Below are 19,848 nucleotides of genomic sequence, written 5' to 3' on the forward strand. Positions count from 1 at the left end.
TTTAATTTCTTTACTTACTCTTAAGAAATGTGCGACGCAGTGGACAGAACCGCAATATAAATCCAGTTTATATTATTTCTACATTATTGGACATGTCTCGCTTACAATGCTTCCAACATATAGACAGAACTGAAACCCTTAGTTTTCTCTCTCTCAAAAAATGTGATGTTATCATGTTCTCATATTTTTCGACTGTTTTTGTCTAGGGAATTTGACCTCATGTCACCCACAAACACGCACTTCTTTATGTCACCCACCTCTGGCTACAATTCTGTTTGAAGCTAGGTTATCTTGACATTCACTACAGATGACCCTCATCAAAATTCACACTAGCTAACCTAATCGCTACTTACTAGTAAAGGGTTCCTATGTTACAAAAGTATGTTTCTCAAGTATTGAGATAAAGAATAGTGCAAACAAGCAAAATATGTTGATTTATTATTCCTATTTACAATGCCTCCCCATGGGACAGAGTTAGACACCAGGGTCGTTTTTTAACGTGGAGAAAAGGAACAAAAACAAAAATTGTCTCAGTCGTGAAGGACTTCTCCTCCACTGACAGAGAACAAGAAATTGAAGTGCAGCATTTGAAAGAACAGATACTACACTTTGATCTTGACCCCGAATATGTTAAATTTATTGTTATTTAAGCATTCAACTTAGATAAGTCATCGTCGGGATTTAGACATTATCTTGTTGGACAACCTGTATGAATTGAAGGCCTAAAAAATATCTTTTTGACAAATATGGATAATCAGCATGCGAATAACAGCGTATACTTACATCATTGCTTGAAATAATAAAATTTTTAGTTTTTTTATTTCTATACTTCATTAATTCACTGCATGTTTTGCCCATAAAAAACCGGCAAAAGTTATAGCCCATTGATTTAGAATAGGTGCTTCATGTTAAATTGGTGGTTTAATGTTTAAATTTGTGCTCATTTTTGTATTAAATACTAATCTCCATTAATCCATAACTGTGCATCAATAATACTTATTTTGCTGCACCTTATAATAACAAAGATTAACACAAAATTTAAGTCAGATCGGCTCAGTAGTTCTCGAAAACTTCTAGAGTAAATGTTGTCTTCTGGTTATTAATCGCTAACTGTGCATCGAACAGATACCATAATACTTAGTTCGCTGTACCTTATCATAACAAAGGATCCATACACAATTTCTTCCAAATCAGCTCAGTAGTTCTGAGAAAACTTCTAGAGTAAATGTGGTATTGTGGTGATTAATCCTTAACTGTGCATTGAACAGATACCATAATCATGCAAAATTTCAGATAACATGGGTTTCCAAGAAAAAGTGAAACACATAGACAGATATATATATATATATATATATATATATATTCCAGGTAGAAAGATATCCAAAAATTAAGAATAATTGAATTTCAACAAGGGTTGTTGATAATGCCCAATCAAAGAGAGCAAATTATATTTTTTATTATTCTTTATGTAAATACAGTCATATCTTGCTACAATGTGCAGACCGTTTCTGTAACACCCTCTCTTATGAAGTTATGTAAGGACCCCTGATCTTCGAAAACTTGGCTTGTGTCATCTGGTACTTCTAGAGGCCGTCACATTGAATCTGGTCTGCTGAAAACGAATAACAAAACTCATGCAGGCAAGGACAACAGACGCTTGAATTCTATTCTACTTCACAAAATATATTACAGATTTTTTTTTACAAATATATCGTTCAGTTCTTAGTAAGTTTTTATAAGTCTCAAATCTTTCTTCTCTTCGGAGATAGCCTCAGACAGGTCGGAGGAGGGGTTATGTCTCAGGGAGCGGTATTGTTACTTCGAGTTCCGCGCACAAACTCTGGCTGGAAACTGGAGTCTCTCTCAAAACTGACTACTTTCGCGCGGCACTAGCATTAAATAGGAATGTGAGTGTTTGGGGTGGAAAGTTTCCTCAACCAATCAAATCACACCACGCACTTACGGAAAAATCCAGATTGCAGGTGTGCAATCCAGACATGTCACTAGCTTGCAATCTGAGACTCAAAGTCAACATCTAATTCTCATGACCCCATGGGTCACCGGCTGTCAGTCAGAACCCCCGGCACTGAGTTCGTCGGGCCAGATGATTTCCTGTCGTCAGTTTTGAAATACAAAATATATCTCTGATTCTAAAACAATAAGCAAATATATCTATTTTGACAATGAATTAAAATATATCTCTATATCTTCTACTTTAAGTCCTTGGGATATCTTCCGTTGTCTGGGATCTATTAAAGCTATCTTAGCATACCCGGCTCCCCAATGAGGGGCAATTCGCTCCCTCGGGTCGATCACATTACATTTCAATCATATTTGATCTCATCAGGCAAGAAGAATTGAAATACAAAATTTAAAAGATTCAAGACCATTTTCAAATTTGGAAGAGAGAAAATATGTCCTGACTGGCGTGAAGCAAGATTAAAGTTCTTATGGATTTAAATTCATTACAAAAATCAAATTTCCATTAAAGAAAGTGGGAGGAGGGTAATATATATATTCACAATGTTCACAATGTGGAATGGTTAACTCGCTCAAACAAGACCAATGATGAAGGGAGGTTCTGTCATGATTTCTCCATTGCTTATGACCTCACTCAGATTATTCATGAACCCACCCATGTGCCCGATACTGACGGCCAGTATACAAGTCTCCTAGACCTTTTTATCACAGCTTGCCCTGAACTGTGTTCAGCTTCCGTTCTGTTTTCACTTGGATCTTCCGGCCACTCTATTGTATCAGTTAAGATAAAAATGAAATGTAATAAGTCCTCGGATGTACCTCTCCATAGTACTGTATATCGATACTCTATGACTGACTGTGATAGCTTCCGTACATTTATATCAGATCTACTTCTGCGTTCCATATTTGAAAAGGATGTGTCCTCTATAGTATCAGACCTGTCGGAATGGTTAATTGTACGTATAGACCATTTCATACCCTCAAAAAAGTTCCAGCAAAAACCTAATAGCCAGTTGTGGTTCTCTCCAGAATGTGCTGCTGCCATTGCACACAGAAATCACTTTTTCCATTGCTTCAAACGTAATAGATGTACTGAGATTACAGCCGCTTTCAGGACTGCCAGTAACCACTGTAAAAAAGTAATAAAGAATGCAAGAGAGTTGTAAGCTCAGTCCGTCAAGTCCAAAGTAGCTGAGCAGCAGCTTGGTTCCCACCAGTTTTGGCAAATAGCAAACAGAATCCTGAACAGAAGCGTGTGTTCTATCCCAACTCTCATAAATGGACCTGAGGTCATCTCGTCAGTATCAGACAAAACCAAACTCTTTGCCAAGAACTTTGCAGCTAATTCTACCCTTTGCGACCAAGGCCGCCAACCTCCAATATATCCTCCTGTATCAGAAAACATGCTATGTGATATACAAATATCTGTAGATGATGTTGCCAAGCTAATCAAAATCCTTGATTCTAGTAAAACAACCGGCCCTGACGGTATTCCAATTATAGTACTCAAAAGACTTCAACCAGAACTAGCACCCATCCTTACAAAACTGTTTAAACATTGTCTTAAGGAGAATTGCTTCCCATCACCCTGGAAAATCTCATCGGTATGCGTCCTGAGTAAGTTGCTGGAATCTGTGTTAAATAGAGATATAATCAACAATCTCAGCAAAAATAACCTTGTTAGTGACACGCAATATGGTTTCCATTCTGCTAGATTTACAGCAGATGTGCTTACAGTTATATCTTGTAGGATTAGCGAATCTCTCGATGGACCTTTTTAGGGCAATTACTCTTGACATATCAAAGGCCTTTGATGGGGTATGGTATAAAGGTTTACTTCACAAGATCTCCAGCTACGGTATAGCTGGAAATGTCTTAATTATTAAATCATTTCTCTCTGATAGGTTCATAAGAGTAGTAGTTGATGGGCAGAAATCAGCTCTCAGTATTAATGCTGGAGTCCCTCAGGGGTTCATCCTGGACTTCCTGATCTACATTAATGATCTTCCAAATCACATCCTTGCATCATTCGTAGACATTTATGCTAATGACACAACTATCTATGGTAGCATCTAAGACCATAAACGACCAAGTTCTCTCTGATTCTCTCTCCTCTGATCTTGAGCAAGTGGTGCAATGGGGAAAGAGGTGGCTTGTTACTTTTAATGCATTTAAAACCAAGCTTTTATCTTTTCATCATCAACGCTCTGATCCCCATCTGGCATCAATTGAAATGAATGGCTCTCGTTTTGGAGAGGCCTTATGTTTTGACAAGCTTCTGGGCTTGACCTTTACTCCTGATCTTAAATCGAACACATACATTAAATTCGTTGCCAAGGCCACTATAAAAATGGTGGGATCTTTCTATCGATCCAGTAGATATCTCACTGCTGATGCAATTCTCTATTTATAGAAGAGCCAGGTACGTCCAGGGATGGAGTACTGTTGCCACATCTGGGCAGGAGCTGCTAGAAAGGACTTATCCTGCCTTGATAAAGTTCAAAATAGACTTCGTAGCCTCGTAGGAGATGTCCTTTTCTCTTCCCTGTAACCTCTTTCTCATAGAAGAGATGTTGCGAGTTTGTCTCTGCTTTATCGTTATTTTCATGGCAAGTGTTCGGCTGAGCTCCAATCTATGGTCCCCCCTCACCAGACTTTCACAAGAAACACCCGTCTAGCAGAAAACACTATCATTAATTTCACCCACTCTTTATCTGTGCCTAAACCTAAACATAGATTCCATGAACTTTCTTAGAACTGCACGCCTGTGGAATTATCTTCCGTTTTCCTGCTTTCCCACTGACTACAATAAAGTTGTCTTCAAGTCTAACGTAAACAAGTTCTTGATGAACCGTTCCATATAAGTTAACAAATTTACCGAATTTTCTATTATTAACGATTACTATATTGTTCAACTTCTACTCTACACTCTTTAACCCTTATCCTCGAGTGGCCTCTTGGTCTTGATAAGTGGTGATGCCTATATAAAATATATATATATATGAAATTTTTAGTAAAATGAAAAGCGTTGTTGCACTGAGAATGACAATTAAACCTGAAGATTTTCTCATCTTATTTTTTGAGTTACTTTGAAAAGTAGACTTTGAGTAATTTTTATTTTGTAAAAAATACATAGGCACACACAAATTCATTAGAACTATAATATAGGATGTACACATACATAAAATTCATAATGACCAGTTAATTAGTTTAGGTGTGAATCCAGTATATACAAATATAGAAATATATACACATATGTAAAATTCATAATGATCTGTTAGTCTAAGATTTTATCTTGTAAATAAAAACATGTTTTATAATAAAAATAATTTTAATAAATAAAAATATGTTTTATAATAATAAAAAATCCATCATCGCTAGAGAAAATGCAGAGAGTATGTGAAAAAAATACAGAGACAGAGAAGCTAAGAGGGGAGACAGACAGTATATTAGTTCAATTATTATTATTAATATCGATGAAACTACTGCAGATATACAGGGAAAATAATAGAGTAAAATTACAAATGAATAACAACAAATATTAATTAATTATAGACTATCAAAAAAGATTTATGCAAATTAAATATTCTAGTATCTGTCTTGACCATACTATATATAGATATATGCACCATATTTCAAGATATTGGTTTGAAAATACAAAACATATAAACTCATGAGAAATATGATATAGGATATTATATTTCTCTTTGTCTGTCTATCCATCCATTTCACTTTTTCTCAGAAACTACTGAGCTGATCTGGTTGAAATTTTGTATGGAACTTTGTTATAATAAAGTGCCACAGACCAAGTATTATGGTGTCTGTTTGATGCATAGTTAGGGATTAATATTTAATGTAAAAAAATGAGAACCATATTCAACTATAAATTTGGCATAAAGCACTCATTCTAAGCCAACAGGCTACAACTTTTGCATGGGCTAAAAAATCCAGTTTATATTTATTTGTATTGTTGTTTTTTCCTTAAACCTAAGGTAAAGAGTACCTGCAGTAGTTTAGTCTTTAACATCTTAGATTGCATCATTGGTTTGGTAAAAGCCTTTTTATGTAAGGGGAAGGGGGCTTATGGAGGAGCAACACTTTATTGAGCAGGTGCTTGTAATGTTTTTTACACATTACTCTACATTGTTTCATCTTTGTTTATGCACCAGTTTATGAGTAAAAGCAAAACAACAAAACGAATGTCACAAGGTACATTGTCAAACTTGAGTGTCATAGTAACACCTTGTATACAAGTCAACACAATAAACTTCCGTTAAATGTATTTAAATAGCAGAGTAATCAATAACTTTTTCATGCTCAATATGTGAGGATAGGAGATCACAGGGTTTAAAGGGAATTACTCAGATAAGAAATATATTGTATTTAAACTTTTTAAAATGTGGAAGATGTGAAAAGAGTGCATTACTTCATACGAACAAAATAATTGTGTGTGTGTAAGCTGTAGATATTTGCTTGCAATTTTCAACTGCAAATTTTATGTTTCTCAATTTTTTAGATGAGGCTTGATTATTTGTATTATTTGGACTACTGTTCTCATCTTGAGTGTTATTTTCATCTTTCAGTCGATGTAACCTCTAACCTTCGTCAGGTGTATCTTTTCAGACTCTGATATCTTTCTGTCAAACAGGAACTTTCTGCATGGAATTTTGAACAGAACCCTTTATTTAATCCACGGAAGTAACATACTCTTGTTCTGTCAGCCATGACCAAGTAGAAGTCCTAAGTAATTCGCAGTTGTATTTTGGAGTGTTGTTCACACTGAGGATAGAATCTTAAATCCCCAGAAGAGTGTAAGTTACAAAAGAATTTTAACAAGTGCTTTATCTACAGGTCCTTCCAGAACTTTTGCAAAAATAATACTCAAGATAAAATCAGTAGTTTGAAGAATTCAGATATGTGCAAATTTTATGCATATTTTTTTATAACTTTTGTTTGTTTGTTTTTATTTGATTTTTTTTTATTTGAATAATTGATTCTAGATAATTTTGAACCTCCATATTTGTGGAAGATGCAGAGTTCTGCATAGAATCCATGCCAGAAGAACAAATATGAAGATTTCAGCATCAGCAGGACGATTGTAGAAAAGGTCAAAAAGGAATTGAAAGATTTAGGATTCAACTATGAGGTGATATCGGAGAGAAAAATGCATGATCAATCTGATACTGTCAAAATGCTGTTGTTCATTGATGGAGTTCAGAAGATCATCAGTGAACCCAGCAAGAGGAGAAAAACTCAGGAAATTTTTTGTGTCATACAAGATGAGGAAAGGACAATTTCTGTCCAAGGTGATGCATGAAAAATAACTGAATTACATAAAGAAGCAGATACACAAGTCAACACGCCCACTTAAGACAGACATGTTGCAGTTCTTCTCTGACCAGAAAAACCTGTTAGAACCAGAAGATCAAGTCTCAAAATAGGTGGATCACTGCATAATGCAATAACATGGTCAGTTATCCAGACAAAGTTTTGATTGGAAAACATGGTTTTCCGTGTTGTCAACATTAGCATTGATGTCAGATCAACCCACTCCTTCTATGAGGATCTCAGGTTGAACATTGATAGTTACATCTGCATTCTGAATTGGGTAACGAAACCCTGGCTCAGCAGGGTAGCTGTAGTTAGACTGTATATGTAGAAGTAAGATTTGACACGCTGCCATACCATCCATAAGACCAGGCAAAACGTTGCTGACTGCACTTCATCTGGCATCTGGTCTCACATCTCACCTGACTTTTATGTGTAGGGTACAGTAAAATAAGATACCAACAGATTCCACTGCAATCTGAAGGGTAAGTAAAAGGCTAGGATGATGAGAGTTTTGAAGATCCAAGTCAGGAGCCAGTAACTAAGGTTTGTGGCTGATTAACACCCATCCTTACAAAACTGATGTCAGATCAACCCACTCCTGATGCATTACTTCATACGAACAAAATAATTGTGTGTGTGTAAGCTGTAGATATTTGCTTGCAATTTTCAACTGCAAATTTTATGTTTCTCAATTTTTTAGATGAGGCTTGATTATTTGTATTATTTGGACTACTGTTCTCATCTTGAGTGTTATTTTCATCTTTCAGTCGATGTAACCTCTAACCTTCGTCAGGTGTATCTTTTCAGACTCTGATATCTTTCTGTCAAACAGGAACTTTCTGCATGGAATTTTGAACAGAACCCTTTATTTAATCCACGGAAGTAACATACTCTTGTTCTGCATCTTCCACAAATATGGAGGTTCAAAATTATCTAGAATCAATTATTCAAATAAAAAAAAATCAAATAAAAACAAACAAACAAAAGTTGTTGTTAAGCCCATTTTGATAATGTTATCAAAACCAAAATGATTTCATCTTGTGAAATCAACAGAACAGAACAAGTAATGAAAAAAAAATTGACCCAAGTTTGATGAATAAATTTCAAAAATGAAATGACTGTTTTATTTTATTTTCTAGACAATAATCTTGTGAATAAATATTGTTTGCAGCATGAATATATGAGAGATTTGTGTTATGTTTTTGAATTTTTGTGATAGGATTGATTATTCAGATTGTTTGGATGCTCTGGACTACTATTCTCATCTTAAGTATTATTTTCATGTTTCGGTCAATGTAACCTTAAATCTTTTTCAGGTGTATCTTGTTGAACTCTGGAATCTGCACAGAATTTGGAATGGAACCCTTCATTTAATCCACATGGATAGCATGCTCTCGTTTCATCAGTAAGAACCTGTGTGGCATAGTGGATAAAGAACTTGGTAAAATTCAGCTGTAAGTTACACTCTTCTGATGGTTGAAGATTCATTCCTCAGTGCAGGTGACGCTTAAAATACAATTGCTAACTACTTAAGGCTTTTACCCAATCATGGCTGATGGAATGAGATCATGCTACTTTCATAAATTAAATAATGGATTTCATTCAAAATTTTGTGCAGATTCCCAAGTTTGACAAAATATGCCTGAAGGTTGGAGGCTTCATAGACCAAAACTTTGTGAAAATACTTATGATGAGAAGAATAGTCCTATGAATCAAAATAATCTGAGGTTATGTGTGTGCGTGCGTGCACATATATGTATATATGTTATCATATTTATGAGTGCAAGTGGATATCTGTGTGCGTTTATGTGGATGTGTGTGTACATATATATATATATATTGAAGTAAGATTATTTTATGGAATCAAGTGAATAAAATATTTAAAAAGTTTTTTCTTTCATTGTTTTTTATTTGCTAAAGCAAAACAATTAAACATACCCCATAAATATTATCAGTCCCCACCCGCACCCATGTGCGTAATTTCCCACCTGATAACAATAATGAAAGTTTGAGTCAAATCTACAGGCAACCAGGAAATCAATTGTGAGTTTTTCTTTTATACGTATTTACATAGGGAAAAAAAGTGATGATAATAAAATATACACTTTTTGTTTTGTATACAGTATAAAAGTCAAATTTTTATCTATTTTACAGTCTGAATTACTTAGTGGTTTAGAATTTTGATAAAAAATGATCAAAATATCAAATAGATACAAAATGTCTGTTTGAATAAATTAATGTTGCCCCACTACACAAATATATATATATATATATATATATATATATATATATATATATGTTTAGATGTTCAAATGTCGGGACTAATGAATACAACGAGGTTGCTAGATAGTGCTCAATAACCAGAGCAAAATATTTTTTTTATTTGAGGGTAAACAGTAACATATGGTCGCTACAAACAGCCATCTGTTTCAGTCAATGAGACTTCCTCAGACGACTCTGAACCCATTAACCCCACTAAGAAAAATGGGGAAAAAAAGGGAAAAAGGGAGCTCTTCAAAAAAAAAAAAAAACTATAAAAAGTTGCGAGCTCTCTAAAAAAGAGGATAAAAAATTGGAGAGACCGCATTTCAACCCTTTGGAAAATTATTCAAAAATAGTTTAACAGCTGGATATAAATATGAAATGATTAAAGTGGGTCATAATTTTACTGGAACTGTAGATTGTATAGGAGGATAGGTATGGGGGGGGGGGCTTCTGTTTATAAACTGATTTTCACGTGTCAGGAAAAGAAGTTTGCAAATGTGTTCCTTGACATAATGAGTCGCGTGTCAGTAGAAGTTAGGTAGGAGTAGGGAGATTAATAAAAAGTAATAGAGAGAGAAGAAAAAGAGAATTGTCTCTATGATGGAGAATGAAACCTTAATAGACTAATGCAGACATATTCATACCGAGACATACATCCATATACATACATACGCACAACATATACGCATACATATATAAGTGTGCACACACATGAATACACATCTATATGTATGCATACCAAGGGAAAGTATCAGTTCCAGAAACATGAAAAATAAAACAACCTAAAACACAGAAAACAAATTTTGCAGATATCAGTTGTGCTCTGGGTGTGTGTTTGTGCTACCATCGACTTTCTAAATGCTAACATCTAAATTACATCCTTGTTTTCTGTCGGTTGATTAATTTGTCTTTTCATCTGCTTCAAATCACAATCTGCCTTTAACTGTTGCAAACTCAAGACAATCAGTAAATTGTGAATGATCATTAACTGTCGCAAAACTCGCTCCCACACCTCAACTGTTATTAAACTAACTCTAAATATATTAACCTCTACATCTGACTCTTTGTTCCAGTCTCTGTCACACCTTGATTAACTATTTTATTTTTGAATGCCTTTGTGTGTCTTGGTGATCCCCGCCTCCATTTTCTTTCTGGTAACCTCACTTGCTATACTTTTGTTCTGCTGATCAGCAAGTACCTCTTTTTGTTATAATTTTCCTCTCTTTTTCTTTTTATAAACTTCCTAACACTTTGGGGAGGTCCATAGTATTACATCTATATAAAATTAAAACAAATAATAAGTTCAGATCGATTCAATTAGGAATCAATCTCCAAAATATAAAGTAAATATTTTAGTATTAAATCTATAATATAAATCTTACCTGTCTGTTTAAATGTATGTATGCATGTATGTCTGCCTAAAACATTCGACTGAGGCGACGGATTTTCACGAGATTGGTATTGTTTTGAAACTTGACTCTTCGGATGACAAATATCCAAAAATTGGCTAAAAGCATTAATTCCTTCACCCTCAACTGAGCACTTTTCTACAGGAAGGAGTTGCTTTTTTCGCGAATATTTTTGAAAGTTAACCCCTCGTTTTGATTGATTATCCTTAATTTAAACCTTCACCACTTCTGATTTAGCGATGGACGCAACGGCAAAGATGTCACTTTTTTTTTTTTTTTCACATTCTTTTCCTCCTTCATGGTATGGGTTTGAACCTGCCTGCCTACTACCACATTTTTTTTTTTTTTGCTGAGCACACACCTCCAAACACCCGGGCAACGCTGGGCACCCAGGCTAGTATTATATCATTCTATAACAATTTTGGAGCAAACTAACTTTTACACATGTTTCTAAAGGAGAAGAAAATAAACATAGGTAATCTAGGTTGTTTACTCCAATAATTCATGTTGACACATTTAGATCACCAAAGTTAAGCAACGTTGAGCCTGGTCAGTATTAAAATGGCTGACCATTTTGGAATTCCAAGTGCTGTATGTGCTCTCTGCTTATCTCTGCATTGTTTCCAGTCATCTAGCATTTCTCCTTGCCACTTGACTCGAGCAGTGCCAATTCAGGAGAGGTGTCGTGGGGGATTGTGCAACCTTTGCCTCACAATTACATGCGCAACTATGCTTACAAGAGTATCCATTGTCTCAAAAGACTGAACGGGGGTACTCCAACAATCATTTCATCAGAAAATCTTCTCCAAATTCCCTTTTGATGTGTCTTCCTTCCGACTTTGATTGAAATATGGTTGCATGGCTGCATTGTCGTATCTTTGAGTAACTTGTTCCACTAATTGCTAGTTAGAATTTTCTTGTTAATATTTTGGATCTTGATAATCGTTGACAAAACACGCACAAAAATATAGTTTTTATTTTACTTTATATTACCTTCACTGTATCAAGCAGAGATGGAGCTTAACGTGTTTGAAGCCTTCTCTTCACCATCACCATTGACTTGTAACAACTACATTATTACTCGTTCAGGTTTTGGCTTTCTCTTTCTGTCTATGTTCGTGAAAGCTAACACCCTTATATGAACATGATATGTCCCACGAAAAGGAATATATTTGTTTGAAGTAGCTGAGTGGTTTTGGCTACATTAGTTGATTAGTACAATCAAGTAAGTTGCCTTAATGAATGGATGTTTATGGTTGTGGCCGATAATATACTTAAGCGTTTTGGCATATCTTTCGATGTATCTCCTAGGCTGCTTTTACCAATCTGCCAGACCGAAATAATTATTTTTTAAAATTTTATTTATTTATTTATTTTCTTTTTTTAAGAAATTGAAGCAAACTACATGCTGTTATTGCAAAGAACATGGTCTAATGTTAATAATGAAAAAATTAGTTAGTCAGAATTAAATATCGATTGATCAGCTTGAAAGATATTTAGGCCTAATGTGATAATCCAGCAGACTTGATTTTTTATATATTAGATGCTACTTTATGGAAAAGCAAAATAACTTCTAAGATGAAAGATAAATTTGTGTTGATGTGGCAGGATCATAATGAAGATAGCAGCAGCAGCAGCAAAATGTGATATTCTTCAAAAGATAAACCAGGTGATTCAAGTTTTAAGGGGAGCATGATTTCTTTCTTTCATGTAAAGTATGTAGATAAGCTGACGAAACCATATAATTGTACAATAAAGAAAGCAAATAGATAGGGGCATCATAATTAGAATAATGAGCAGCCATGCGGAATACTGTGATGATCTTGTAGTAAATGAATATCTTTTATCAGTTCTGACTAGTCTGTGGAATCCCTGTTTATTTTCCTCCTCCACGAAGGCAGAGTTAGAATAGATACAAGGTCATATTTTATAATGTGGGGTTTATCCAACTCTGCTCTCTTGAAAAAGGCACTATGGATGGAACAAACTTCTTGCTGCAGTCAAGGAGTGTCCTTTATTAACAACTAGCGGGAGGGGGGGGGGGGTACCCAGCGTTGCCCGGGTATTTGGAGGTGTGTGTGTGTGTGTGTGTGTTAAAAAGAGGTGTAAAAGAAAGAAAAAAATGTTTTGATCGGAAGGTCGGATTGCACCCCGAAGCCTTGATGCAAAGGTTGAAACAAAAGGGAAAAAAGCCATTTCACTTAACCATCTGGGCCAATAGGGAGAACTGATAAGGACGTTATATGAAGGTTTATGAAGCGAAATATACAGGTGCGAGGAAGTCTGACCTAGTTTAGCACTGCAAGCCAAATCATTCGCGGACATACACGAGAAGAAGTGAACACACCCACACACACACATTTTCGCTTTTATATTTATAGATGCCCTCCCCTTGGTTTAGCTAATATATGACGGGAGTAAATTTTCTGTAAATGCAAACAGCGGACTTTATTTTGTAAATGAAATAAACCGGTAATGATTTTATGTTGAATTTGTTCTGTTAGTGTCCAATCTGGCGAAGAAATGAAACTTTATTTGCCTCCCCCCTGGCAAGCAAAAGGACCCAAATATGTTTAATGTTATTTTTATCTGTCTGTTTTATGCGCGTAAAATTGAGAGAATTAATGACAAAAACTGGGGGAAAAATGTAAGAAAGGGTGTTAAAAAATCATTTGTAGGTGATTAGGGCCCAAGAAAAAGAAAAAGAAACAAAAAAAATTAAGGTAGTCCTGCATAATTTGACCCGAATTCTCGTGAATTCCCGTCAAGCATTGATCGGGCGAGACCGTCAATCATTGATGTCAGCCGCAGACTACCGGAAAAAACAAAACAAAACAAACAAGCAAACAAAACGAACTGGGAGGAATACAAAGGTGGGGGGGGCAATAAACTGACCGTGTAAAATGCAAATGTGTTTATTTTTTATTGTTGGTTTGTTTTCTGCAATCAAATACAAGAAACAAAACAAACAGGAAAAAATACAAACGGGGGGGGGGGATAAATAAATAAAACCAGAAAACTGACCGTGTATAATGAAAATATGTTTATTAGATTTTAGTTATTTTTTTAATTGTTGGTTTGTTTTCTGCAAAAATAGTATTTTTTAACCGTATAATTGTTATGTGTAAGTACAACGGTTTGTTATGTGTTATGTTTTCTTTTCTTTTTTGTATTGTTTTCTTTGTTGTTGCTTTTTACCAATTGGTATGTTGTCTGATTCCATATCGATAGTGTAGTAGTAATTGGGCTAATGAAACTCCCAGAAATTCAATGTATAGAAATAAATAATGAATAAGTAAATAATCCGAAAATAAGAAATCAGCTCTCCCCACTAGTATCACGTAACAAATCACTGCAAACATAATGGAAGGAAAAATACAGTAAAAAAAATATTAAATCGAGTAATCATCTCAACATGTGAAGAATGCTCGCGGCTGACTGTTAGAGCTTGTTTTAAAACCTGGAATCCAAGGTTACTTCATTTCATAAAAAAGAAAAAACAGAAAAGGAAAAAAAAAGAAATACAAAAAATGGCAACAGTAACCCATAGAATAGATGCAATCGAAAGTTGCATTTCACCCGATGGTAAAATGCCAATCCGATTTTTTAAGCAACTAAGAACTCAAACCGGTGTTTCCTCATAAATTCCCCTGTGGACGTATCTGCAATGGTGTTATGTGGTTGTGGGGGGAGTATGAATGCAATAGAGAAAAGATTTTACCACTTCCATTGATTGTAACAAATTTTGGCCATGAACTCTCAGCAGCAAAAATATAGGGATCTAAGATTATCGAGGAAGTGGATAGGTAATAGGCCTATAACACACCAGAGATATTGTGCTTCCGTCCGTGCATATTACATTCGCATGAAATGTCTTGATTTTTAATCCTATTAAGATCAAACTCGGAGGGGAAAAAATGAGTTCATTTTATTTATATAGAGAAGATAAGCCTGGGTGCCCGGCATTACCTTGGTGTTTGGAGGTGTGTTGAGCAAAAAATAGAAAAAAATTGGTAGTAGGCAGGCAGGCTCGAACCCGTACCATAAAGGAGGAAAAGAAAGGGGAGGCGGTGGCATCTTTGCTGTTGCGTCCATTGCCAAACTGAAAGTGGCAAAGGTTTAAATTAAGGCTAGTCAATCGAAAAGAGGGGATGACAATATCGGTGAAAAAAGCGACTCCCCTCCCGGTAGATAAGTGTCCAGTTGAGGGTGAAGGAATTAATGTTTGTAGCCAATTTTATTGTTCGAAGGGTCGAGCTTCAAAACAATACCGATCTTGTGAAAATCCGTCAAACGTTTTAGGCAGACATACATGCATACATTTAAACAGACAGGTGAGATTTATATTATAGATAATTTCATTTTATTGTGGAGTGGAGGAAAAAACAAAAAGTAAAAACAGGTATTAGTAAGACCCTCCCAACCTTTTCTAAATGATAGACCACCTACTATTTTCCGGCTTGTTTAGAACTGCAAACAAGCAGACCAATGTCAAATTGGGGTGAAATCTAGATGGGAGGAAAAAAAAAGAAAAAAATGAGGTGGAGGAGTTGAGAAATAAGTGATGTCCTTTCAAGGTGAATGCAATTAGGGGGAGGCCAAGGGAAAAAAAAAAAATTACACACAAGCTAACTACTTTTATCCATCTTCTTTCAAAAATCACGGAATATAATCTTTCTTATCACATCTGATCCTGACCTTAAATTGGTGCTTGAGGAACACAATCCGATATTGATCATCAAAGGATTTAACTTTTTGATTCAGATGCAACTTCCATGCCACCATTTGTGTTACATCCGAGATTGCAAGAAACACTATCCGTCTGTCCCTTTCCCACGGTCTATGGTTGTGGTTTACATAGGATACTTCAGTGGGCGAAGAAGCTCAGGATCAATACAAACCATCACCTTGTTGACATACCCCCAGTACAGCAGGAATTCGCTGCATTTGAAGAAGGCATGTTCCGGTGTTTCTTCTGCTGAAGTTCTACAGCGGGGACTCCACTAATCCAAAATTGTGTTGTATGGTATTGAGGGGGCAATGTGTTCAAGGCCAATCACTAGGTCAGAGTTGTTGGGAAAAAAAAAAGTGGTGGTGGGGGGCATCTAAGCAACAGTAAGCAGTTTGGGTGGAGAGAGAGGGAAAAAAAAAGTGGTAGTTGGCAGGCAGACTTTGTCGATGTCTCCATTGCACGGCTTGAAGTCAAGAGCATTGAAATTAAGCAAAGTCAATCCAACATTGACGATGACTTGCTAAAATGTCGGCGAAAATAGCGAGCCCCTCCTTGGACAAAACTGCCCAGTTTAGGGTGAAGGAACTAACGTTTTGGGCCAATTTTTCAATATTTCTCGTCCAAATGGCAAGCTTTCACTTTCTCTTTTCTCTTCACTATCTTTTCCTTTTTTTTCTTTTGCTGTTTGTTTAATCATCACTATTACTTCAAAATTACCCCTATTTTCTTTTCAATTATTTTAGTATTACTTGCTCATATACTACCCTTCCATTTTTTTTAATTCTCATATTCCTTCCTTCCTCTTCCCATATACTTATCTTCTTTCTCCTAGTTATATTATTTATATTTTTCATTATTTTCCATTTTTTTCAGAGATCGCTACCTTATTCTTTATCTTTTATACCTACTTTTAATATTTCTTAATTTCTTATTCATTCATTTTCATTTCCAATTTAAATCTTAAGCCAGTTTTCACCTATATTTACATTTGGTATAATTCTGGCTCTTCTTCTCTTCTAATGAGAAGCATTTAGCTTCAAAATATCATGGCCTAAACAGGTTTGTTTTCTTTGTTCCCTCTTTTACTTTTTCTTATTGTTAACCTCACTTTATTATTTATTGTTATTTGTAACTAAAAGTTATCCATATATATATATACTAGCAAAAGTACCCGTCGTTGACTGGGTTCAAAAACAGCCTACAGAAAATGAACTCTGATTTATGAAAGTATGATAGGTTATGAAAAGGAAGGGTTGTAAAGAGATAGCTTCGAATTTGGGGATATCAAAACCAAAGCAAAATATGATGAAAGTAAAAATAAAATAGATAAACCCCATAATTTATTATACCATACCTGTTCATACTGAAACACTTATCACAATATTCTGTGGATCTATATTACAAAACCTTGTTAAACTTTGTGACATATTTCCATTCTATGAATCTCAGGCGCGAATGAACACCCCATAATTTTATTATCCCATATTTCTTCAAAGTTAAACATAATTATCAAAGTATACTTATGCAGATAGATATGAAAAGTCTTTATTAAAGTGTGTGCCTATTTCCATTCTAAGGAGATCAGGCACGAACGCAGACCACACAATTTTATTATACCATCCCTATTTCAGTTAAGACATATTAAGTATTATTATGTTAAAACATATTAAGTATTATGTACATCTATATCAAAAACACTTGTAAACATTTTTTTTTAGTTTTTTATTCCCATACTTTGTGGACCAGGCACGTACGCAGTCCCCACAATTTTAATGAACCACCGTTCTGCCAGACCAAACATACCCATTCCTGTGTCTCAATACATTTTCTATGATTATATCTGATCAGTTTTCTATAATAGTCAACCATATAGGAGCCTATTTGTGACCAGAGACAAACACAGACGTTCAGCTTTATATTTTATATATATATATATATATATATATATATATATATATAAAATAAATAATGAATATATATATATAAAATAAATAATGAATATATATATATAAAATAAATAATGAATATATATATATAAAATAAATAATGAATATATATATATAAAATAAATAATGAATATATATATATAAAATAAATAATGAATATATATATATAAAAAAAATAATGAATATATATATATAAAATAAATAATGAATATATATATATAAAAAAAATAATGAATATATATATATAAAATAAATAATGAATATATATATATAAAATAAATAATGAATATATATATATAAAATAAATAATGCATATATATATATAAAATAAATAATGCATATATATATATAAAATAAATAATGAATATATATATATAAAATAAATAATGAATATATATATATAATAAATAATGAATATATATATATAATAAATAATGAATATATATATATATATATAATAAATAATGAATATATATATATATAATAAATAATGAATATATATATATATATATATATAATAAATAATGAATATATATATATATAATAAATAATGAATATATATATATATATAATAAATAATGAATATATATATATATATATAATAAATAATGAATATATATATATATATATAATAAATAATGAATATATATATATATATAATAAATAATGAATATATATATATATATATATATAATAAATAATGAATATATATATATATATATAATAAATAATGAATATATATATATATATATAATAAATAATGAATATATATATATATATAATAAATAATGAATATATATATATATATAATAAATAATGAATATATATATATAATAAATAATGAATATATATATATAATAAATAATGAATTTATATATATAATAAATAATGAATTTATATATATATATAAAATAAATAATGAATTTATATATATATATAAAATAAATAATGAATTTATATATATATAAAATAAATAATGAATATATATATATATAAGATACATAATGAATATATATATATATATATATATAAAATAATGAATATATATATATATAAAATAAATAATATATATATATATAAAATAAATAATATATATATATATATATAAAATAAATAATATATATATATATATAAAATAAATAATATATATATATATAAAATAAATAATATATATATATAAAATAAATAATATATATATATATATATAAAATAAATAATATATATATATATAAAATAAATAATATATATATATATATATATATAAAATAAATAATATATATATATATATATATATAAAATAAATAATATATATATATATATATATATATATATATAAAATAAATAATATATATATATGAAATAAATAATATATAAAATAAATAATGAATATATATATATATATATAAAATAAATAATGAATATATATATGTAATAATGAATATATATATATAATAAATAATGAATATATATATATAATAAATAATGAATATATATATATATATATAATAAATAATGAATATATATATATATAAAATAAATGAATATATATATATATATATAAAATAAATAATGAATATATATATATAAAATAAATAATGAATATATATATATATAAAATAAATAATAAATATATATATATATAAAATAAATAATGAATATATATATATATAAAATAAATAATGAATATATATATATATAAAATAAATAATGAATATATATATATAAAATAAATAATGAATATATATATATAAAATAATGAATATATATATATAAAATACATAATGAATATATATATATATAATAAATAATGAATATATATATATATAAAACAAATAATGAATATATATATATATATATAAAACAAATAATGAATATATATATATGTAAAATAATGAATATATATATATAAAATAAATAATGAATATATATATAAAATCAATAATGATTATATATATGAAATGATGAAAATATATATATATATATAAAATAATGAAAATATATATATATAAAAAATAAATAATGAAAAAAAAAATATATAAAAAATAATGACACAAAACATATATATATAAAATAAATAATGAAAAAATATATATATAAAATAAATAATGAAATATATATATATATATAAAACAAATAATGAAACAAACAATATATATATATACAATAATGAAAAATATATATATAT

General features: G+C 31.7%; 1 protein-coding gene across 7 annotated transcripts in view; it reads left to right on the plus strand.

The window, feature by feature from the left end:
* The window catches only part of LOC145243496 (uncharacterized), a 202,738-nt gene that overhangs the window by 15,862 nt on the left and 167,028 nt on the right, over positions 1–19,848 (plus strand). The window contains exon 1 of one of the 7 annotated variants that reach the window (XM_080106453.1): positions 8,628–8,765. The exons of the other annotated variants lie outside the window; for them this stretch is intronic. The gene's annotated coding sequence lies outside the window, so the exon portion shown is untranslated. Of the gene's footprint in view, positions 1–8,627; positions 8,766–19,848 lie in introns of those variants that run through there. 7 annotated transcript variants of the gene reach the window in all.

Source organism: Euprymna scolopes, chromosome 22 (genome assembly GCF_053919585.1).
Source record: "Euprymna scolopes isolate OS-2025 chromosome 22, ASM5391958v1, whole genome shotgun sequence".
NCBI lineage: Eukaryota > Metazoa > Mollusca > Cephalopoda > Sepiida > Sepiolidae > Euprymna > Euprymna scolopes.